The sequence below is a fragment of the Bubalus kerabau genome, chromosome 2 (genome assembly GCF_029407905.1).
Source record: "Bubalus kerabau isolate K-KA32 ecotype Philippines breed swamp buffalo chromosome 2, PCC_UOA_SB_1v2, whole genome shotgun sequence".
Lineage (NCBI taxonomy): Eukaryota > Metazoa > Chordata > Mammalia > Artiodactyla > Bovidae > Bubalus > Bubalus kerabau.
In genome coordinates, this window is record NC_073625.1 from 189,291,133 (window position 1) to 189,304,826 (window position 13,694).

The 13,694-nt window shown below is 43.4% G+C and overlaps 1 protein-coding gene across 2 annotated transcripts in view; it reads left to right on the top strand.

Annotated features, from left to right (window-relative positions):
* The window catches only part of PDE9A (phosphodiesterase 9A), a 108,544-nt gene that overhangs the window by 40,883 nt on the left and 53,967 nt on the right, over positions 1–13,694 (top strand). The gene's annotated exons all lie outside the window — the stretch shown is intronic.

Consider the following 13,694-nt stretch of genomic DNA (forward strand, 5'->3'; position numbering starts at 1 on the left):
AGCGTTGAAGCCCGGTGCCGTTACAGAATGTAAAGTCACATACTGCTGTTAAGGCAGCCATGCTGTGTCCTCCACAACCCCCCAAGTGCCCAGCCCCCCGGAATGCCCTGTCCTGACAACCTAGCAGACGCTGGGTGACACCCCTCCTGTCTCCCTGGGCCACTACCTGTGCTGTCCATTCAGACTGTAACGCGAGAAGCCCAGCCCTCAGGATGCCTCATAGACTCAGGTGTTGGTTTGTTAAAGTCCCATTGCCTTCTGGATCTTGGATCACTCCTATTTATGTATGACATGCATCATAATAGGCTCCTGTTTAAGTGTGTATTTTGATAAGGCTTTGAAAGTTTTATCCATCCTTGTCAACTGTCACCAGAACCAAGACCTGGAACGTTTCCATCACCTAAAAACGTGCTGTGCCTCTTCCTGCTTAACCCCCGCCCCTCTGTCACAGGTCTGTGTCAACCACATCCTCTCTCTGAAACCGCAGGTTAGATGTATCTTTTTGAGACTTTCGCAGAGAAGAAATTACATAAAACGTACCCTTTTTTGACCCAACGTTGTTTCTGAGCCTCGTCCGTGAGTTGTCTATGTCATTCTTTCCTTTTTATTGACGAGTACCATTCCAGGTGTGGCTGGTCTGCAGTTTGTTTATCCATTCACCTGTTGAAGGACAGCTGGGTTATTTCAGGTTGGGAGCTTTTATGAATAAGGCAACTATGAGTATCCAAGAACAAGCATTTACAGGGACATAACATTTTTATTTCCCTTGGAGTCAGTGGGATTGAATGGATTGCTGGGTCATGTGGTTTAGTACACGTTTCATTTTATAAAAAAATACTTCCATGCAGTTCCTTTCCTTCTAATGATCCAGATCTAATGGGCTCTCCTCCTTCTAGCTACTGAAGGAGGAAGCTTGGCTCATTAATATAGATCTTTCTTTTTTTATATAATAACATAAAGCTAGAGATTTCCCTCAGAGCATACTTTAGCTATATCTCACAAATTTTGGTGTGTTGCGTTTTCATTTTTATTCAGCTTAAAATATTTTCTAATTTACCTTGTAGTTCTTTTTCTGATCCATTTGTTATTTAGAAGTATATTACTTAATTTTCAAATAGTTGGGTATTTTCCAGTCATCTTTCTGGCACTGATTTCTATCTTTTTTTAAATTTATCTTTGGCTGTGCTGGGTCTTCATTGCTGTGTGAGGGCTATTCTCTAGTTGCAGCATGGACTTACTGCAGTGGTGTCTCTTACTGCAGAGCAGAGGCTCTAGGTGCACGGTCTTCAGTAGTTCCAGCTTGCAGACTTAGTTGTCCTGTGGCATGTTGAATCCTCCTGGACCAGTGATGGAACTCATTGCCGCTGCATTGGCAGACAGATTCTTAACCACTGGACCACCAGGAAAGTCCCTGGTATTGATTTCTGTTCAATCCTTTGTGACCATATAACTTCAGTCTTTTTTGATTTACTGAGATACATGGTGTATCTTGGGACTTCCCTGTAGCTCAGATGGTAAAGAATCTGCCTGCAAAGCAGGAGACCTGGGTTTGATCCCTGGGTTGGGAACATCCTCTGGAGAAGGGAATGGCAATCCACTCCAGTATTCTTGCCTGGAGAATCCCAAGGACAGAGAAGCCTGACGGGCTACAGTCCATGGCGTCACAAAGAGTCAGACATGACTGAGCAGCTAACACCACCACCTTGGTGACTTGTTCCACGTGCACTTAAAAAACAATGTGTACCGTTGTTACTGGGCGAAAGATTCTACAGATGTCAGTTAGTTCAAGTTGGTTGATAGTGTGTAGTTCAAATTTTCTGTATCTTTACTTATTTTTTGTCTACTTGTCCTGTCCATTACTGAAGGATAAGAATTGCAATATCCAACCCTATTGTGGATATATGGTTTCATTTCTTAGTTCTCTTGGGCTTTACGTCATGCTTTTTCTGTTTCTGTTATTGGGTACGTCCTTGGGATTGTTGTGTCTTCTTGATGAATCAACCCCTTTATTCTTATAAAAATGTGTGCTTTATTTCTGGTGCTTTTTGGTGACATCTTCTTTACCCCATGTTACTATCACCACTCTAACTTTGCTGTACTCAGTACTCCTAGTTATATCCCGTTCCCTCTTTTTTACTTTTAACATGTTTATGTTTGAAGTGGATTTCTTATTAGTTCTGGCAATTTCAGCTTTTTGGTTAAGTTTTTGAGCCATTTACATTAAATGTAATTATCCATACGTGTGTGTGTGTGTGTGTGTGTGTGTCTTAGTGGCTTAGTCCTGTCCAACTCTTTGTGATCACATGGACTGTAGCCCTCCAGCCTCCTCTGTCCATGGAATTCTCCAAGCAAGAATACAGGAGTGGGTTGACATGCCCTCCTCCAGGGATCAAACCCAGGTCTCCCATATTGCAGCCAGATTGTTTACCGATCAAGCTACCCAGGAAGCCCAGTTATCCATATAGTTGGGTTTAAATCTACTGAAAGTTTTTAAGCTTTACATTTACATCACATTACATTTACATTAAATGTAATTATCCATATAGTTGGGTTTAAATCTACTTTCTTGTTATTCATTTTCTATTGGTCTCATTTGTCTTTTTTGATATTTTCCTCTCTTTCTATACTTTTTGATGCTGAACATTTCTTAATTCCATTTTTTTCCTCCACTCTTGACTTATGAGCTGTACTTCTTTGTTTTATCTCTTTGTGGCTGTTCTTGTGTTCAATATGTAGCATCAGCTCATCACAGTCTGCCTTTATTATATTACTCCACTCCACAGGAATACAAGGTTCTCAAAACAGTGAACTTCCGTTTCTCCTGCCTCATTCTTTGTGCTTTATGTCATACTTTTTACTCCTACACATGTTCTAAACCCCATAATACATGGTTATCATTTTTTGCTTTCAATAGTCAATTATATGTTCTTTCATGTCTTTGTATATCCATGTTTGCATTTTTTGTTTTGTTGTGGGTCATCTGGATTTTGTTCTCTCCCATTAGAGAGCATGGGCTTTGTCATGGCAGACAGTTGAGTTACTTACCAGTGGGTTTGACACCTTTGAGACTTGTTTTTTAGCTTTGCTAGGTCAGTTCTGGAGAACCCCTGCTCCAGAGAGAGTTCCGTCTGGTGGCTGAGGCGCCATCCCTGTGGCATCTCCTCTGACCTCCTCTGACCACCACACATTCTGCATTCCAGCTCCTTGGAGCTCAGATATTTGGAGATGAGGTTGGGGACACTGGATAAAGGTCATGGGGGCCTTGGAGGCCCATGAGGAGTTGCTGCCCTGATTCCTGTGTGGGGAGGGCAGCAGAGGAGGTGAGGAGTGACCAGACTCTGACATGTTCTGAGGAAAGAGTCATGCTTATCTCCTGGCCGGGTGGAAGTGGGATGTAAAAGAACAAATTGTCAGAGAAGCTTTGAGTTCTGGCCTGAGCCACAGGGAGGGTGGCATTGTGGTGCTGGAGAAGACTCCTGAGAGTCCCTTGGACAGCAAGGAGATCAAACCGGCAAATCCTAAAGGAAATCAACCCTGAATATTCATTGGAAAGATTGATGCTGAAGCAGAAGCTCGACTACTCTGGCCACCAAATGCGAAGAGTTGACTTATTGGAAAAGACCCTGATGCTGGGAAAGATTGAGGGCAAGAGGAGAAGAAGGTGGCAGAGGATGAGATGGTTAGATAGCATCACTGACCCAATGAACATGAGTTTGCACAAACTCCAGGAGCTGGTGAAGGACAGGGAAGCCTGGCGTGCTGCAGTCCATGGGGGTCACAGAGAACTGGATACGACTTAGCAACTGAACGGCAACAACATGAAGAGGGTGGAACGGCAGCCCCGTGAGAGCGTGAGCTGAGGGTCAGTCTGGGTGAGGGAACATGGTTTAACCTCTTGGACCTCAGTGTCTGGTAGCCGTGTCTAGGGGAGCTGTCACATCTGAGCTGGATGTGATGACATGGCACTGGACCTTCAGCGTGGGTGGTGTTCTGCAGCCATGGACCTAATGAGCTCCCTCGGGAGGAAAGGACTGAGGACTGAGCCCTGAGGCCCCACCCTAGGGACTGGATTCCCTGGGAAGGATACTCGCGACTTGACACCATCAGAAGAGGGGCCTTTTAAGAAAAAAGAGGAGGAAAAAAACAAGAGCAGGTGGATGAGATAGGAATGAGCTTCAGGAAGGGAAGACAGGGGCCTGACAGTGTAGTCAGGTATTTGCAGGATTGTCTCTAGGGGAAGAAGGCAGAAAGATTTCTGTGTGACTCTCTGCCCTTTGGAGCCTGCTTGTGGGAGTTTTGACTCTGGCTGTCTTGTGCAAACAGCCTCCACCTTCCATCCAGTACCACCCAAACTGGCTGCCCACGGCCTCCAGCCTTCACCCTGGCTCGGTGACTGGTCCTGGCCACACAGCCCTGAGTCAGGACCTGTCAGGAGCCCTATTTGCCTTTAGTCGTCAGCCCACATACACAATGGCGGGAAAAAGAACCCCGGGAGAGGACGCGGGAGCCTTGGGCCCAGACTCACGGGCAGCTACCGGACCTCTGGGCCTGGCCTGTCCAGAGACCCCGCCATCTTTGCTGAGTCACACATTTCCATAAATGCTCCTGACAGTCCTGGTGGGGCAGGCAGTGCAGAAATGCCCCCCAAGTCTTGCTGCCCTGCGATCCATGGAATTCTCCAGGCAAGAATCCTGGGGTGCACAGCCATTTTCTTCTCCAGGGGATCTTTCTGACCCAGGGATTGAACCCGGGTCTCCTGCACTGCAAGCAGATTCTTTACCATCTGAGCCACCAGGGAAGCCCATTTAGATATTAGGAAACAGTGTAGAGAAGAGTATTGTGCAAAACATGGCTTTTCATAAAAGAGACAGGGGCTGCAGGGCCTGTCTTAGGAGCAGGAAACAGCCCCCGCCCCACGAGGAAGGGCCGTGGAACAGCCACGTCCTCCAGAACAGAGGACCCACACGATCTGCGCCCCCGCCACCACCGTACACTGGGAAGGTCTGTGTTTACCAAACTGTGTTTCAGAAAAATGTTCTCTTTGCCGCATCCTGGGAGACAGTCACACAGAGAGACTGTTTTTCCCTTTTATGAGTAAAATAAAAGTTAACGGCAGCTACAAAACTTCCATGCATCTTTTTTTATGATGATAGCACTGTTTCTTTTGAAAACCATCAGATTATTTGTCATTTTTATATGATGTGAGCAGATTAAACAAGGGGCTTTTCCTAATTCTGGAATACATGACTTTAGCCTCCAACCGATGCACTGCACCCACTGTGAACCCCCACCTAACGGTGGGGAGCGAAGAGGGCAGATAACCATCGGAGTAGGGCCGCTGCATTCTTAACCCCGTGATCAGAGCTCCCATGGGGAGGATGGGTCCCTGGAGAGGAGGGACCTTTTCCCTTGTTGACTGAAGGCTGCTGGAGCCCCTTACCGAAGTCAGGACTGAACAAGAAGCTGAAAGGGTTTCAGGGAGGGGCCCAGTGGTGCCCCCAGGATGCATGGGCCACCGGGAGGGGACCACACATATCAGAAAGCCAGCCACCATCCAGAGGCGGATGTGCTGTAAAGGCAGACTACACACAGAATTTTGCAGGCCCAGTATGGAGAAAAGGATTATAAATTGTGTCGTGGATAATGTTTATGTTTCATGTTTTCTTATCAAGATGTAATTCACATAGCATGAAATCCTCCATTTTCAAATGCACAAATTCAGTAGTTTGTAGCGTTTTCACTCTCGTCCCAGCATCACTGCCCACTGATGTCAGAATGTTTCCATCGCCCCCAGCAGAAGCCCCATAGCCTCCAGCAGCTCCTCCTGTCCCCTCACCCTGGCAACCGCTCGTCTGCCTGCCGTCTCCACAGACAGGCCTGTTGTGGACGTGTCGTATCTTGAAGTATGTGGTCCTTTACTCCTGCCTTCTTTCACTTGGCCTGATGTTGGCAGGGTTTTTCTGTGTTGCAGTGAAGGTCAGCATTTGTCCCGTCTTCTGGAAGAGCCACGGGGTATTTATTACTCACCAGCTCATGGATGTTGGGATGCTTCCACTTTTTGGCTACTGTGAATGATGCAACTGTGAACATTTGTGAGCAAATTTTCCAGGGAATGGTACATGTTGAAATGAGGTATTTTTGAGATAAGTTGTGTTGGATAAAGTGTATCAATTAAAAAAGCAAAAGAGCCTAGCCACCTTGGAGGAAGGGTCTGAGATAAGAGCATGTGTGAACTAAGGACTCCCTTCTCCGAGTTGAGCCCCCTAACTGCAGACTTTCTCTGCAAAGGGGAACACTATAATCTCTGAGGACTGACACCCCAAGAAGGGTCCTCCTGGTCAGAGAGGAAGCGATGGACCGCCCCTCGGGGGGACAGATACCCACCAAATATGCAGTTGCCCAAAGGGATGCAAAGCGATGAGCTCAGCTGCTCTCCTGTACCTACTCCTCCACTCACATTTCCCAGCTTTGCCTTTGCTCCTCACACCCCACCTCCCCAGCTTTCCTAGGATCACCTCCAAGTGCCCTGCTGGTGCCCGAGTCTTTGTCTCCAGGTCGGCTTTGGAGGATCCCAGTCTAAGAAACAAGGACTGCCCAGCTGCCCTCGTTCAGTGGTCAATTGGGTGAAGTGACCTCAGGAAAAGCGAGCAAACCACACTGCACTGCCGTTTCCCTGCAAAGCAGATGTCAGGATGCACAGTTCTTCTGAGGATAAATGAAGTAATTCACGCAAACTGCTCAGCACGGTGCCTGCCACTCGGGGAGCACTCGCTAAATGGTGCTATCATTTAAAATGCCCTAAAGGGCATGTTTGCATGGCTGACTGCATCTCTCTGGAATTGTTGAATTTTAATAGAGCAGAAGTGCTTCCTAAGGCCTGCAACTACGCACGGAGAGCTGGCTCACTTTTCCCTTGCCAGTCAAGTTAACACTTGACATTTGAGCACAAGTGTGTTGCTTAGAAGCAATAATAATGGTTCTTAATAATATTTTCTATTTTTAGTGCAATTTCATGGTCATCTTTACTTGCATTCTTTTGAAAACAAAAAGGGTTCAGCGTATGAAATGAAATGCTACCAGCCTCCTGTGAGATTTCTGAGCTTAGTCCACTTCTGTTTTCCGTAGCTTTATGGAATTGCATGTTCACACAATCTGTGGGGTGGTCTAGCCAGCTTCAGGAACACTGAGCACATGACTGTCAGGGGTGTGGCAGCAAACAGGGATACTGAACACAGAATCTGCTCGTGATGGCAAAAGAATCTGGTCCAGTTGGCAGGTGGTGTCCACGGGTCCCACATCCACAGATGCTGAGGACCGACTCAGAATACCAAAATCATCAGCAGACTTTGGTATCCTTGTGGGGCAGGGTCTTGGAACCAATCCCCTGCAAATACTGGGGAGCCACTGTGTAGTATCTCCGGGAGGCAAACCGTTCTCTCTGCCTCCAGGCATCTGTGACAGCCACACACCCCACGCTTACATCTGTGTCTCCCTACCTGTGCACTGAGGTGCACACATGTGAAGGCTACTCTGTGATGAACTTCGATGAAAGTGCGCACGCACATAGCCACCACCCCAGCCAAGACAAAGAATGTTTCCATCGCCCCAGAAAAATTCCTTTGTGCTTCTTTTCAAGTCAGTTCCCACACACCATGAGAAACCTCTGTGTGACTTCTTTCACCACAGGCAGATTGCTCTTTCTTGTTCTTAAATTTCATGAGCTTGGAATCACACAGAGTGTGCTCTTTTGTGCCTGCATTCTCTCGTTCAGGATCATGTTTTTAAGATTCACACATGTAATTTATTTACTTTGTATCTCTGTTGTTGTTGTTCAGTCCCTAAGTCGATGTCCATCTCTTTGCAACCCCATGGACTGCAGCATGCCAGGCTTCCCTGTCCTTCACTGTCTCCCAGAGTTGGCTCAAACTCATGTCCATTGATGATATCTAAGCCTCTCGCCCTCTGTCACAACCTTCTCCCCCTGCCCTCAGTCTTTCCCAGCATCAGGGTCTTTTCCAGTGAGTCAGTTCTTCGAATCAGGTGGCCAAAGTATTGGAGCTTCAGCATCAGTCCTTCTAATGCATATTCAGGGTCGATTTCCTTTAGGATTGACTGGTTTGATCTCCTTGTATCGCTGAGTAGTATTCCATTTCATGAGCGCTCCATAGCTGCTCAGCAATTCTCCTGTGGATGGACATTTCCAGTTTGGGGTTTAGCTATAGTGAGTGTTGTACATGTCTTATTATACATACATTCATCAGTTACCTTGGGTAATACCTAGAAGTGATGCTAGTCCATATGGCCAACTGTTTTCCCAGGTGGCAGTACTATTTCATGTTCCCACCAGAAGTGTATGCGTGATCCGATTGTCATATCCAACCTAACACCAGGCATTCTGAGTGTTTTTAATTTTAGACATTCAAGTAGGCGTAAAATCTTATTTCTTTATGGTTTAAATTTACATTTCTCAGATGACTTAATAATTGCTGAGCATGTTTTCCTGGGCTTGTTGAGTACTTGAATATCTTACTTTGTGAAGTGTCTATTCCAAGCATTTTGTGCATTTTTTAGACTATTGTATTAGTTTTTATCACTTGTTGTTTAATCGCACAGTCGTGTCTGACTCTTTTGGGACCCCGTGGGCTGTAACCCGCAAGGCTCCTCTGTCTGTGGGATTTCCCAGGCAAGAATACTGGAGTGGGTTGCCATTTCCTTCTCCAGGGGATTTTCCCAACCCAGGGATCGAACATGGATCTCCTGCATTGCAGGCATTCTTTACCACTAAGCCACCTGGGAAGCCCCAGTGTTTACCACTGGTTTATGGAAAACCATATATTCTGGATGCAGTTCATTTGTGAGATGTATATAGCAAATATCTTTTCCCAATTTGTGACTTACCTTTTTCATTTTCTTGAAGCGGTCATTTGATGAGCAGAAGTTTCTAAGTTGATGAAGTCAATCACACAAGTTTTCTTGATGTATAATACTTTCTGTGTCTTCTTTAAGAATCCTTTCTCTACCCCAAGTCATGAAGATACATTTTCTGGAAATTTAGGGTTATAGTTATTATATTTTAATTTGTGACCCATTTAAAATTAATCTTGTGTTTGGTGTGAAGTAAGGGGTTGATAGTATTTTTTTTTCCATACATGTATCCAGTTGTCATAGCACCCCTTTTTAAAAAAGACTTTCCTTTTCCATTGAACCACTTTGGCATGTTTGTTGAAAATTAATTGACTCACATGTGGGTCCCTTTCTGGACTCTGTTTTGTTTCACACATCTGTTTGTCCTGACACCAAGACCACACTGCTTCAATTGCTAGAGCTTGGAATCCAGTAATCTTCCACATCTGTACTTCTTTGGGGGTTATTTTGGTTCTCTGGGTCATTTTCTTTTCCCTACAAATTTTAGAATAAAGAATCAACTTGTCAGTTTCTTTCAAAAAGTCTTCTCTGACTTAGACTTGGATTGCATTCAATATGTAGATTAATTTGGGAACAATAACATCTAAGCAATATTAAGTCTTCCAACCATGAGCATGGTACATCCCTCCACTCAGCCAGACATAGAGCTTTCAGAATGAAGGTCCTGCATACTTCTTGTTAAATCTGTTTCTCAGCATTCTCTGTTTTCTGGCATTATTGTAAGTGGGATCTTATTTAATTTCCCATTTGTTCGCTCCTCTTTTATAAAAACTACAGGAGATATTTGTGTATTTTTAAAATGTTTATTGGAGTATACTTGCTTTACAGTGTCGTGTGTGTTAGTTTCTAGTGTACAGCAAAGTGAATCAGCTCTGTGTACACAAATATCCCCTCTTTTTTGGATTCTTTCCCATTTAGGTCCCCACAGAGCACTGAGTAGAGTTCCCTGAGCTACACAGTAGGTTCTCATTAGTTATCTATTTTGTATATAGTATCAAAGGGAAAAGGGGAAAGATGTACCCAACTGAATGCTAAGTTCCAGAGGATAGCAAGGAAAGATAAGAAGGCCTCCTTAAATGAACAGTGCAAAGACATAGAGGAAAACAATAGAATGGGAAAGACTAGAGATCTCTTCAAGAAAATTGAAGCTGTCGAAGGAACATTTCATGCAAGGATGGGCACAATAAAGGACAGAAACAGAAGCAGGTAAGGACCTAACAGAAGCAGAAGAGATTGAGAAGAGGTAGCAAGAATACCCAGAAGAACTATACAGAAAAAGGTATGACCTTTTGACCTGGATAACCACAATAATGCGGTCACTCACCTAGAGCCAGACATCCTGGAATGTGAAGTCAAGTGGCTTTAGGAAACATTACTACTAACAAAGCTAGTGGAGGTGATGGAATTCCAGCTGAGCCATTTAAAGTTCTAAAACATGATGCTGTTAAAGTGCTACTCTCAGTATGCTAAGAAATTTGAAAACACAGCAGTGGCCACTGAACTGGAAAAGGTCAGTTTTCTTTCCAACCCCAAAGAAGGGCAATGCCAAGGAATGTTCAAGCTACTGCACAATTGCACTCATTTCACATTCTAGCAAGGTAATGCTCTAAATCCTTCAAGTTAGACTTCAACAGTATGTGAACTTCAACAGTATAGAACTTCCAGATGTACAAGCTGGATTTAGAAAAGGCAGAGGAATCAGAGATCAAGTTGCCAAAATTTGTTGGATCATGGAGAAAGCAAAGGAGTTCCAGAAAAACATCTACTTTTGACTACACTAAAGTCTTTGACTGTGTGGATCACAACAAACTATGGAAAATTCTTAAAGAGATGGTAATACCAGACCACCTTACCTGTCTCCTGAGAAACCTGTATGCAGGTCAAGGAGCAACACTTAGAATCAGACATGGAACAACCGACTGGTTCACAGTTGGGAAAGGAATACACAAAGCCATGTATTGTCACCCTGCTTATTTAACTTCTATGCAGAGTACATCATGCGAAATGCTGAGCTGGATGAATCACAAGCTGGAATCAAGGTTGCTGAGAGAAGTATCAACAACCTCAGATATGCAGATGATACCATTCTAATGGCAGAAAGAGAGAGGAACTAAAGACCCTCTTGATGAAGGTGAAAGGGGAGAGTGAAAGGCTGACTTTAAACTCAGCTTTCAAGAAAAGAAGGTCATGGCATCTGTCCCATCACTTCATGGCAAATAGATGGGGAAAAAATTGATACAGTGACAGACTTTATTTTCTTGGGCTCCACAATCACCGTGGATGGTGACTGCAGCCATGGAATTAAAAGATGCTTGTTCCTTGGAAGGAAAGCTATGACAAACCTAGACAGCATATTGAAAAGCAGAGACATCACTTTGCCAACAAAGGTCCATCTAGTCAAAGCTATGGTTTTTCCAGTAGTCATGTATGGATGTGAGAGTTGGATCATAAAGAAGGCTGAGTGCCAAAGAATTGATGCTTTTGAACTATGGTGCTAGAGAAGACTCTTGAGAGTTCCTTGGACTGCATGGAGATCAAGCCAGTCAATCCTAAAGGAAATCAACCTTGAATATTCATTGGAAGGACTGATGCTGAGGCTCCAATATTTGGCCACCTGATGTGACGAGCCAACTCATTGGAAAAGACCCTGATCCTGGGAAAGATTGAAGGCCAAAGGAGGGGTCAGCAGAGGATGAGATGATTAGATACCATCATCAACTCAATGGACATGAATTTGAACAAACTCCAGGAGACAGTGGAGGACAAAGGAGCATGGTGTGCTGCAATTCATAGGGTTGCAGAGAGTCGGACACAACTTAGAGACTGAACAGCAATGATCAATACTGTGTATGTGTCGATCCCAATCTCCCAATTCATCCCACACACACACCCCTTCCTCCTTGGTAGATATTTGTGTACTGACATAGGATCTTGTGACATCAAATAACACATGGTTCATGTGTTATTTCTGGTACTTATTTTATAGAATCTTAGGATTTTTCCATAGAAACAATCATATCTTCTTTTTTTTTTTAATTTTATTTTATTTTTAAACTTTACATAACTGTATTAGTTTTGCCAAATATCAAAATGAATCTGCCACAGGTATACATGTGTTCCCCATATATCTTCTAATAATAAAGACAGTGTTACTTCCTACATTCCAGTCTTTTGGGGTTTTATTTCTTTTACTTGTCTTACTGCATTGGTTGAAACTGCAATACAAGAGAACAGACATTCTTACCTCATTCCAACCTTAAGGAATATGCATCCACTTTTTTACTATTGGATGTGACATGAGATACAGACCTTTCGTAGATGTCCTGTATCAGATTGAGGATGTCCTATTCTAGTTTGCCAAGAGTTTTTGTGTCAAATGGTCTTTGACAAAATTCTCTGTCAAATTTTGCCAGATGTTCTTTGTGTACCTACTGAGGTGGGTTGAGGAAGTTTCTTTTTATTCTTGGTTTTCTAAAGGTTGTTTTCTCAATATAAACAGGTGTTAAATTTTGTTACATGTTCTTTCTGCATCTACTGAGATGACATGATTTTTTTTTCTCCTTTATTCTGTTAAGATAGTGAATTATAGTGACTGATTTTCGAATGCTAAAACAGCTTTGCATTTGTGGGATAATTCCACTTGTATTCTCAGGAAGTATTCCTAGGAAAATATTTGGGAAGAAATTTAACAAAAGGTATACAGACCGTCTACTCTGATATAAAATGTATTCTCCTTTTATATATTGCTATATTTTATTTGTAATAATATGTTAAGGAGTTTTGTATCTATGCTTATATGGGATGCTGGCTTATGCTATTTTTCTTGTGATGTCTTTGTCAAGTTTTTATAAAATATATTGGGAGGTTTGCTTTTTTCTCTATTTTCTAAAAGATTTGATGTAATTTGGGTATTGCTACTGCTGCTGCTAAGTCACTTCAGTCATGTCCGAGCCTGTGTGACCCCATAGATAGCAGCCCGCCAGGCTCCTCTGTCCCTGGGATTCTCCAGGCAAGAATACATATATTCATTTGTGTGTAATGTATTTCTTGATAGGCTCAAGGTTAGGTTTATCATGTTACCTTTCTTTTGATCTTGGGTTTGGTTTCCTGATCCTTCTCTTCTTCCTTCTCTTGGATTCATTGGATAAATTTTGTATTCTATTTCTTCTATTGACTCTTTACCTCTACTTTTTAGCATAACTTTTAGTTGGTTGTTATATTTCACTATGTATCCTTAACCATTTTTTTTAAACCAGCTTTCTTTTATTGGAGATCCAATAAAAAAGCAAAGTTGAGTGAAAAGCACGGAAAGTTCCCCTATATTCCCTCCCTATACACTCACACAGCCTCCCCCACCATCAACATCCTGCCTTAGAGCTTTACATTCATTGTAATCAGTGAGCAACACTGACGCGTCATTGTCAACCAAAGTCCATGGTTAATATCAGCGTTCAATCTTTGTGGTATACAGTCTGGGTTTTCAGATGCGTAATGACCTGCATCCACCGCTACAGGGTCATACAGAGTAGTTTCTCTGCCCTAAAAATTCTCTGTGCTTCACCTGTTCGTCTATCCTTTCCCCTGGACCCCTGGCAACTACTAATCTTTTTAATGTCTTCATAGTGGTGCCTTTTCCAGAATATCTGTAGTTGGTATCATACAGTCTGCAGCCTTTTCAGATTGATTTCCTTCACTGAGGAAGTTTCCTTTCTACCTTGTCATAGCTTCATAGCTCATTTCTTCTTAGTGTTGATTAATGTTCCATGAAT